The sequence below is a fragment of the Camelina sativa genome, unplaced genomic scaffold (assembly GCF_000633955.1).
Source record: "Camelina sativa cultivar DH55 unplaced genomic scaffold, Cs unpScaffold00512, whole genome shotgun sequence".
NCBI classification, from domain to species: domain Eukaryota; kingdom Viridiplantae; phylum Streptophyta; class Magnoliopsida; order Brassicales; family Brassicaceae; genus Camelina; species Camelina sativa.
In genome coordinates, this window is record NW_010921717.1 from 74,348 (window position 1) to 84,513 (window position 10,166).

General features: G+C 37.0%; 1 pseudogene; it reads right to left on the bottom strand.

Moving 5' to 3' along the window:
• Window positions 1-455: 455 nt before the first annotated feature.
• On the bottom strand, window positions 456-8,499 carry LOC104773318 (annotated as a pseudogene).
• Window positions 8,500-10,166: the final 1,667 nt, after the last annotated feature.

Sequence of the window (10,166 nt, forward strand, 5' to 3'; positions counted from 1 at the left end):
AAGACAAAAAGTACATTGCCCATGATTTCAGATAGGAAAAGCAAAACATTGCTTGTAGACCCACTTCCCACTCTTGAGACTACAAAGAAAAACTCCACCATCCACAAACTCCAACTCATTAACCAAAACTACATATTTCAAATTCAGGAGACTTCAGCACGCCCACAGTTATGTTTCCACTACAATCACAGTAGTAATATGTGACTAGTACCTAGTAACAATTATCACCACCTTAAAAAGTGAAAAAATTCTACTATTTGAACATGTTTCCCTCTAAGTAGTAGCTTGATTATATGGTGCGAAAATAATAGTGAAACTACATCATGGACTGTATAAGAAATCCTTACCAAATCTTTGAAGGACAGTCAACATGCACACTGTTAAAAAAAAAAAAATACTAGAATCTTAATTCACCTTCATCAGGTTCATCAAGAATCCCCTCACAGAAATCACAATCAGGGAAATATACTGCAAACAAGAAAGACAGAAACATAATTAGAAAAAGTTGCACAATCCAACAAACAAGACGCAGAGAACTTGAGAAGTCAGCATATATTTTACATTTTATAAAAAATAGTCAGGATTATAACTAGGACAAAAGAAAGCTCTTGTCTCTTCAACCAACTTGATACGTGATCATGGTTAGGCAGATTAGAGTATGGTTAGGACATTTTAGTTAATTAGTTTTGGTGGTTTACTTTATGAATTTGGTTTAAGTATTTTCCTTTATGCATTAGGATTATGATTTAAGTTGTATGAAAACCTATATAATGTTCTCTATTGATTAATAAGAAACGAACCCCCAAGAATTAACCTTAATCTCTAAGAGAGAATTAGGGTTAAGAGGGAGCTAAGCATTCATATTCTTATTAATTCTCAAGCTATAAAGAGGTTCATAACACAACTAACATTAAATCATCAAAGAAAGTAGGTTGCTTTAAGCTTTCAATTTGTTGTAAAGAAGAAAAACCGTCCACTACTCTATTTTCAGAGATAGCAACGCAAAAGTAACGCAAACCTTGAAAGCAGTGTAGCATCTACTCCAATATCAAATAACCGCAAGAATATGCTGATCATCGTCGTGACAGGGTCTTTTGTACCGGCCTGTATACAAGCTGATTATTAACAATTTCAAGTACTAAGAGGTGCACATAATGATTCATTAGAGAACAATAGTGATGATGCATAATTGAATGAAAACAAATTAGTGCATGTGGGTACCTCTTTGAAGACAACAAACACTTTGTAGAGACTGCAAAAACAGAGCACAAAAATGGAGAAACTAGAGTTAAAGAATGGGTGACGACTTTTAATAATGGACATCGAGAACATTTTTCTCGCATACGTGTCCTGAGAGTAACTGTACAAACAAACAAGATAAAGGGTTTCAGAGAGAGAGACAGCTAGATGAACAAACAAGAACGAAATTTCCAAATCTATTCACCAACTGATCACCCAAAAACCTAAGGCTTTGAATGGTAACTTAGAGAGGAATAAGCGGAATCATTCAAAAGTCGGATTAAACATTTTGGTCGTATGAATATATTTTGTATCTAGGAATGTTCTTTAACTATAAGAAGAGGTGTTCTTACATAGTTACAAAAAGGGATGATTAGAAATGGAAAATTTATTCTATAAAAAGACTTATTCCAGCCGAAAGGAAAATTGGAGCATCATTATTCATCTACTTTTCAATCTTCTAAAAATATTACCATTCAAACCTAAAAGTTACCCATAAGGTGTCTGACACACTCTTTTAAGGAGTAAAGAACTCAAAGAAAAATTAGACAACTTGTTGAAGTTATATATGCCTCAAATATCTATTACCATAACCAGCATTGATAGCAAGAAGAGCTGTTTTCACATCCATTATATATAGTTTAAAATTATCTTGCAATTGATCTAAGAATAGGGTATAACTAAAACATTAAAAGCTAGATCATCGTTACAAGAATAAAGAAACTTACCTTCAACATTTAATACACACAATAAATGGAACATGCATAACCAAGTAAGTTCTTCACATGACCCTTCCAAGTTCTAGAATAAGCAGCAGCATCCTGCAAATGGGTGAAGCCAGAGAAAATGCTTTTAAAATATCAGAACCAAGGAAGGAACTCAGAAGCACTAATCTCAAGAATAGAATATTCAGCCAAAGTACTAAGATGTCACCACCAAGTCAATGAGTAGAAATTTTTTTAGTGAATCAAAAACCAAAGCAGCTGGAAGCTAACCTTTGCTTGGCGCAGCTCATATATTTCCAAAAATAACTGTTTTGAAAGCTCCTCTAGGGCTTCCACCTCCGCCTCCGATATTTTAATGTCTTCATAAAGAAAAGTTATCAATTAATTGGAGGGACTTGACCAGACAATCTATTCATAAAATAGACTAATATCTCCCCATGTACACTTGAAATTTTTTACCTAATTGAATCATCCTCTGCTAAAGGTTCAATATTGCAAAAATGCTAAGGTGATAACTACTCAACAAAATACTAATTCAAACAAACAAGGAAAAAATTGATCTCAAGTTGGTCTATGTGAATACATTTCTTCTGACAAGATTCATGGTCAACTCAACATATTTATGGGCAAAAATAGACGCAAGTCTCCCTCCCCCTGTAGTAAGTATCAACATTACTTTTTGGTTTAGACTATTTTGGAAAAAAAAGGACAGTATGTTTTCCATTTGATCTTGTAGTTGATCTAGTTACTACTTACTAACAGCACCATCAAAGCACAGAACACATTCACAATAAATTATATTACCAAAATTTCGTGTTCAACTAATATAATCCCTCTGACCAGGCTCATTCTCCTCAAGCCAAAGCCGCTAATGATTAAAGATAAACAGTTTTCACGCTAAATTGTGTCGAGGTAATGCATCCAGAGTATACTCATTTCAGTTTTTGCACAGCTACAACCAGAACACATTAAACTGACCTTGCTCCTTTTGGTCATCTTGAACCGACCGCACAACAGTCCCAACAATTCTTCTGAAGAAAGAGCTATGTTTTTTATTCTGGGAGAAAAAAGCATCAGAAGATTAGCTCCCAAAATCATCACTAAAAATAAAGGCATATTATTCAAGTAAAAAACATTAGATAGAAGTTTGGGATAACAGCAACGAAACTATTAAACAAGAATTTAGGTACCCACGCACAAAAGAACTTGCAGCTGAGCAAGGAACCAAGACCATGGGTTGTTTACTCCACTAAATAAATATGATCCTTAGTTTTGGTTACTTTTACAGCACCATTATTTTATCAGTCTATTGAAATTAAAAAAAAAAAAACATTTTTCAGGTCCCTCCCAAACTAATGCCAAGAAAAGTGTCATGATACAATCACTTCAGAGTACAATGAGCAGCTTGACATGTAAGCATGAAATAGTTTTTTTCATAAAATTGTATATGAACTATGATACAAGAACATAATGGTACATAATTGATGTGCATATATTTTACCATGTTTTAGCATAGTTTATTGTTTATTTACACATTTTGCATGATATGTTAGCTAGTTTTATCATTATTGTGTAGTTTAAAGTCTATATGTGCATTAGAGTAGGATTTGTATTGCATTTGCATTGTTTCTTGTTTAAACAGGTGCTTTGGGCCCAAGGAGCATGGAAATGAAGCCTAAGAGGAGTAGAGTGTAACCAGTGAAGCAGACAGAGGCTGACAAGATGAAAACCAAGGTTTAGAGGCCACTCGACCACCACGCCCCAAGACACTCGACCGTGTGCTGCTGAGGGACTCAACCAGTGAAAAACAGAGGAATCAAGCACTAGACCATGGCCACTCGACCGTGCATGGTCAAGCACATCGAGTCGCCTCTCTATTTTGTCTGCTATCTAATTTAGGGCTTCCCTCTTATCCTATAAATATCTATTATACCCCATGACCGCCAATAAGTCAGCTTAAGTCAGAAAAACTATCTGTAGCCACAAAAAAACCTAGTTTTTGACCATTTTGGGTTTTTAGCATTTTTAGAACATTTGCCACTCTTGTTCTTCCTCTTGTTCTTACTTTTCTCCAGATTTTCATACTTTTTAAGTTCTATAACTATCTGGGTATTGAGAATCTGAGTTTGATTATTTATATTAAGTTAAAGATCTCTCTTTTATTTATCTTATCATGTTAGTTTCATTAATTTCTGGGTTTATGTTTATCATCATCATGTTTTGTTCATCTGAGTAGTGGGTTAGGATTCTAGGGATGGATTAGACTGGTTTAGGGCTGTGAAACAGATATTTTTGTGGTGGTGGTGATGAATGATGTATGGAATGATGACTTATGAATGAATGGGTGGCAGGGTATTTCAATTCCCCTTATGAAATTGTAGTATAAGAGGTGTCAATCCAATCTGAGTGTTTGTGATCAATCAAGATGTGCATATGAGTCTAAGTCAAGCCAGATGTAATGGTTGTTTGTCACTAACAATCCTATGATGAAATGTAAAATGCAGAAAGTAAAACTAAAAGAAGTATGAGCTAAATGCAAATGGAACAGAATGATTATGACAATTATGAAGCTAAAACAGAAATATAAACTATGATAATGCAAGTATTGAACTAATGCAAGGTAAGTAGTGAACATGATACTAAATGAATGCAACAGAAATGCAACTAGAGTGAAACAGGACAAACACAAATCATAAACACAAGTTCTGGGTTGGAACTCGAGCAAGCACTCGATCGAGTGCTGATCGAGTGCAGGGTCGAGCTGGAAAAATACGCAAAACAAAGCAACACAAGAAAAACAGAGCAATACATAAACGCATCAAACAACGATCAAACAACATGATTTAAGCTAAGAAATCAATAAACAAGGAAGGTCTTGAGGAGGGATTCATGGGCTGGACTATGATTGAGGTCATCTAACTTGGTCAACAAATCTCAAACAACTTGAGCTAATCTCTAGACATATATTTCTAAGACATGTTTAATCCACTCTCATGGCAAGAAACAATCAAACTCATGCATCTCTAGACTTGTTCTCACAAAGTAAAGAATCTACACAAGCAGGCATTAAGCAATATGTCAAAAATCAAACAAGACTTCTAATCTCTTAGCAAGCCTAATGATAGTCTCTAGATCTAGCCTTATCTATGCTCCTTAGACATTGGTGTGATGCTAAGAGGCTTGAAATCAGATCCTACCCTCTCAGATATAGGATCAGCATTAAGAACATCTAGCCTAGAAGAGATCTACAACAATCAAGCTTGACCAAATCAAACAAACCTCAAACACAATCCAGCCTAACCCATCCTCAAGATCCTAAGCAACTACTCACAAGAACACATGATGAACAACAAAGTCATAAACCCAGAAAATACTGAAACTTGCATCATTAGAAAGATAAATCAAAGATCTACAATATTGAAGAAAGAACCAAACTCAAATTCTCAATATTAAGAAAGTTATGAAACCAACAATATTGAAGAATTTAGTCTTTTTCTCCTTTTAAAAGAAGTACAAGATCTAAGAAAATAAAAGTGCAAAAGGAATAATTCTAAAAAAGGTAAAAACTAGGTTTTTGACTCTCTAAAAAGCTGGACTCTTTTGGTGGCTGCAGGTACAAGCCCTTATATAGAAAATGTAGTGGAAGCCCTAAAAACGCTAAAAGACAAAATAGCCAGGCGGCTCGACCAACTCGACCTGGTGCTCGGTCGAGTGACCGGTCGAGTTGGCTCCTCTTGTGCTCCTCCCACTCGGTCGAGTCCCTCTCAGCACACGGTCGAGTGTCTGGTCGAGTGGGCAGTCGAGTTGGACTCCGGACCTTGGTTCTTCAGCCTTAGCTCCTTTGTTTTCTCCTCATGATTGCTTCACTTCTCCTCAGCATTGCTTCCATGCTCCTTAAGCTCCAAAATCACCTGTTTATGCATGAAAAGATGCAAATGCAATGCAACTAAACTCTAATGCAAGAACAGTCCTAAAGCTATGCAATAATGGTCAAAATGGATAGCAAAAGATGCAAAAGATGTGAATATATTAAGGGAAAACAGGGTAAAATATATGAACATCAACACCCCCAAACTTAGTCTTTGCTTGCCCTCAAGCAAATAATCAAGACATAAGAAGGTAGGTGAGGTTTGAAAGTGGGATCTCAGCTCCTAAAGCTTGCAAATAGACCATCTAGAATCAATGTCCAAGTTACTAGTACTATGATGCAAGTTGAATGAGCTGTACTTAAAGATTTTAGACAAGCATATCACATCCTTTACTGATTTGAGCCTTAGATGTCCACATGTATTCAAATCACCCATTTCCTTTAACATTCATTAATCAAGAACATGAATCAATTATATGCAATGCTTAAACTCATTTGGCTTGGTGGTAAAAGGTTTAGAGACAATGATGGTCTCTCTTTAGAGTGGGGCTTATCAATATCAAGGTTCTCTCATAAAAATGGATTGAGCTTTAGAAGAATGCTAAAGGTAAGAACACTTAGACACATACAAGAACAAAACCTTGTCTACCCAAAGGCACCCAAAGTGTTTATCCTATCAATCTAAACCCAATTGATCCTAGTGCTACCCTTTAACTTCTTCTCTTCTCTTTCACCCTTTTCTCTTTTGATTTTAAAGTCTTAGGAGAGGTTTCTTATATGATCTTTCTAGTGGAATGAGAGATTCTTACTTATTTGCTATGGTTTTCTTTACTTCTTATTCTTAAAACATAAAAGCATTTTGCTTTTCTTTGACTGAAACCATCTTTAAATAATATCATACTTCCCATTCTTTCACTAGACTTTGATTTTTCTTAAACACATTCCCCTCCTAAAGACTTTAACCTTTTCTTTCTTTTTTCCTCTTTTCTTTTCTTTCTTTTTCAAACAACCAAATCCCAAACCCAACAATGAAATCACTTAGTCCTATCTAGTTTGGAAAATGCAAACTAGAACTACACAAGGCATTATTCTTGTCAGTTCAAACCTAACACTTTCTACCAAGCTCAATCCCAAAATAGGCCTTACACACTCAAGAATAAACATGGCTTGAAAGAAGGGTTGGTTAAGGGTATTGGAAACTGATTTTAATGATTCAATCAGCTACTTGGATCAACAAGAGTGGTAAAAAGGAGAAAGATGATCCAAATATGTATATGGTATCCATGAGTTTAAAGCAATGCACACATTGATATTTAACAGTCAATATTAAGTTCTTATAAGTAGGAAATGGCATCAAATCACAACATGCTTCAATTTAGACCAAATGCAATGCAGGAATTCAAGGCTTGGTTCAATCTTATGCTTCTAACCACTCAACTAGCATCAAAGTACTATTAACTTGGGCATTGATCCTAGTCTAGTGAATTAAACAAGCTAACAAGGCAAAGCTCATCATAGATCCCTAATGAAAATATTATACCCTACATGAAACATGCTAAACAAGATGCTATTATGCAATGCAAACTACATGAACACTCTTTTTTTATAAAGATTTTTGCAAAAATTTTCAAATTTTTAGGGTTTTTCTATGCCTTAGATGCTATGCAAATACTAACATGATGATGCTAAAAATTTGAAATAAGAACACAAAACACAATATCAAATGCTATCTCAAACCCTCCCCCAAACTTAAATCACACAGTCCTCTGTGTGAAAGAAATTTGTAAGAGGATTCAAGATCAAAAACAAAACACAATATGAAATGCAATGGTATTTACAAGGGAAGGTGATAGTGGTACCTCAAGTATTGGAGAAGAAACTGTCCACATCCTCTTGCATGCTGTCAAAAGTGTAGTTGGAGTCTTGTTGATTTGGAGGAGGAGACTGGGGCAACTCGACTATGGCCATCGACTGGTACTCGGTCAAGTGCCTGGTCGAGTGGGGGGGTCGAGCTGGCTGCCGAGTCTTCTTTTCCTCTTCTATCTGGTCTCCCTTGCTTCCCTGATCATGAAAATACCAAAACAAAAATCAAAATACCAAAAACCTTAAACAATATGTACATGGATACCTTAGGGACTTCCTCCCTAGTGAGCTTGTTTAGAGTCACTAAGCTTGACTTTTGATGCCTGTTCAGGCTTGGTTTGGATTCCAAGGAGGTGATGAAATCCCCCCTGGTTCTATTTGATAACCTTGGTGCTGTTTCTTGATCACTACCTCCTTAACATTTGAGCTTTGCTTCTTCTTAAACTTGAGTCTTGGTCTTGCCTTCTTCAAAGACCTCTTGTTGAGCTGAACTTGAAGATCCTTCACCAGATCAGTCAGCTCTTGAACTGAACCCTTAAGATGTTGAACTGATTCCTCATGAGATGTGACCTTAGCTGTTGAAGTCTCTTCTTCTCTCAAAACCCCAAAATCAGCCTTATCTTCAATCTTAAATGGTTGACCTCCAATGGTTGGTAGGTTAGATGGATTTGTAATATCAAAGTTCATGGTCAAACCTTCAGATATGTTCAACCTTATCAGCCCCTCCTTAACATCAATGATTGCTCCTGCTGTGGCAAGGAATGGTCTCCCAAGCAAGATTGGATCCTCTACCTCCTTATCCATCTTTATTATGATGAAATCAGTGGGAATTCTTGCCTTGCCTATCTTGACTAGGAGGCTCTCCAATTTACCAACTACATCTTTGTGTGAACCATCAGCTAGACTTATGTAGAGATTGCTTGGCTTGAATTCAGTGTGTCCAAGCTTTTCTGCTATAGAGTAGGGCATGACACTAACAGATGCTCCAAGATCACACAAGCATTTGTTGAAGTGAAGGTAGCTGATGGAGCAAGGTAGATTGAATGGACCTGGATCTTCAAGTTTTGTTGGTACAATAGCTGTCCCAATCTCTTCTTGATCTCTCCTGTTTTGATTCTGAGCTTTCTGCTTGGATATGTCAAGTAACATGCCTTTGTAGAGAGGATATGGGGCATATTGTTCCAAAGCTGGTCCTCTCTCCTCTTCCTTCTCTTCAATGACAACCTCCTGTTGAATGGCCCTCACTTCCTTCTTTTCAATCACAACCTCTTCCTTCAAAGCCATGACTTCTTCCTTCTCAATGACTTCCCCTTGTTGTAAAGCTAACTCCTTCTCTTGTTGCAAAGCCAACTTTTCCCTTTTCTCAATAATTTCTCTGAGTTCTTTCAGCTTTTGTGCTTTGAAACGTCCTGGGAATGGTAGAGGTGGTTTATAAGCAGGAGGAATGTACTTAGCAGGCTTAACAGCTTCTGGGACATCAACTCGACTGGAAACTCGATCAGTCACTCGATCGTGTGTCTGTTCGAGTGGGGGGTCGAGTTCTTTGTCAACTTCAGCTTGTTTTGCACAATCTTCACTTTGAGCTTCAAGAAATAACCAATCCTCCCCAGTTTTAACTTCACTGTCCTCAGTGACAACTGCCTCATTGAGATGAATGGCCTTAGCAGTGCATTCCCTTGGGTGTTGAAGTTGGTTTGGTGTAGGCAAAGGAAGTAGAAGCCATGTAACTCTCCATGTTCGTGATTGTAGAGCTCAGTCTCTCCAACTGGTTATTCAGTCCAGTAGAATAAGAATTCAACGTTTGGTGCAACTCACCAAACTGCCTTGCTTCCTCAATCTGCTTAGTGGCTTGCCCAAGCAACATTTGTTGCATCATAGCTCTTAAGTCAGGTTCTTGAGCTTGTGAGGTCTGGAACCATGGAGAGGGATACAATTCAGCCTGGTATACTGGTTGATGTTGCATGGGTATGTAATTGAACATACTGTTGTGGTACATCATTACTGACTCGAACAGGTACTCGGTCGAGCACAGGCTCGAGTTGAAGGTCGGGCTGACTGAGATGAGAAGACAAATGTATTCGGGTTGTGACTCGATCAGGTACTCGATCAGCACTCGGTCGAGTGCTAGCTCGAGTTGATGGTCGAGTTGGTAAATGAAACTCAACACAGACAAGCAGAAGAAGAATCGAGATTAGTAGTGATCAAGGTAGCAATAGAACTTAATCTTAGACTAATAATGACCCTAATTGTCACAAATAAACACTCAAATGGGCAACAACGCCAAATTGAAACAACGATCACACAACACGATTTAAGCTAAAAAATCAATAAACAAGGAAGGTCTTGAGGAGGGATTCATGGGCTGGACTATGATTGAGGTCATCTAACTTGGTCAACAAATCTCAAACAACTTGAGCTAATCTCTAGACATATATTTCTAAGACATGTTTAATCCACTCTCATGGCAAGAA